The sequence below is a fragment of the Triticum dicoccoides genome, chromosome 3B, assembly GCF_002162155.2.
Source record: "Triticum dicoccoides isolate Atlit2015 ecotype Zavitan chromosome 3B, WEW_v2.0, whole genome shotgun sequence".
In the NCBI taxonomy this organism is placed as follows: Eukaryota; Viridiplantae; Streptophyta; class Magnoliopsida; order Poales; family Poaceae; genus Triticum; species Triticum dicoccoides.
The window spans coordinates 5,275,598-5,276,440 of record NC_041385.1 but is presented as its reverse complement, the minus strand read 5'-3'; positions in this window follow the sequence as shown (position 1 = coordinate 5,276,440).

The window sequence follows — 843 nt, the reverse complement described above, 5'->3', positions numbered from 1 at the left end:
GCAACTAAAATTTGAAGAACTCTATCTAGGCAGAGGTAGGGGAGGGGGAGGAGCAGGCGTGCTCACCTCGATCGGGTTCCTGCGGCGAGAGAGGGGCAGGCGGCGTCGAGGTCGGGCTTGGGGCGGCGTCCGGGGCGGCGTTGAGGTCGGGGGCGGGGGCGGCGTTGAATCCGGGGGCGGGGGCGGCGTAGAGGGTGTGCGGAGAGCGCGCAGCGACCGACGGGCGATGGCGGCGGCGAGATCGGAGTAGTGAGATTTGGGGGAAGTGGCCGTGGGGAAGGACGAACGCGGTGGTTAAGTCAGAAGTAGCAGTAGCGCGTTCCTAGAAACTCGCTGCTGCTACATTAGCTACAGCGCGTTCTGCGATACGCGCTACTGCTACAACTTTCTCCTTTTTCCCTTTTTCACTTATTTTTCTTCACATTTTATTTTTTTCCTTTCACCTTCTTTTATTTCTTTCATTCTCAATTACCTTTCTATTTGCTTTTCATTTAATTTTATATCATTTAGTAGTAGCGAGTTTAGAGCAAAACGCGCTGCTAGAAAGAAAGTAGCAGTAGCGCGGTTCCATGTAGATCGCTAGTACTATGTGTACCATATCGGCTAAGCCGTGAGAATTTTAGTAGTAACGTGTTTTCGGCGAGAAGCGCTACTGCTACGACACTATCTGCAGCACGGTTTCGGTAGGCTCGCTGCTGCTATTTAGCACCAGCGTGCTTCTTTGACACACGCTACTGCTAAAGTTCTGTGTATAAGGTTTTCCCTAGTAGTGTTTGGGTGTGTAATTTTGCATGGAGGATCGCTGTGCATGTGACCGGCTAGAGGGAGGGATATCCTTGGGGG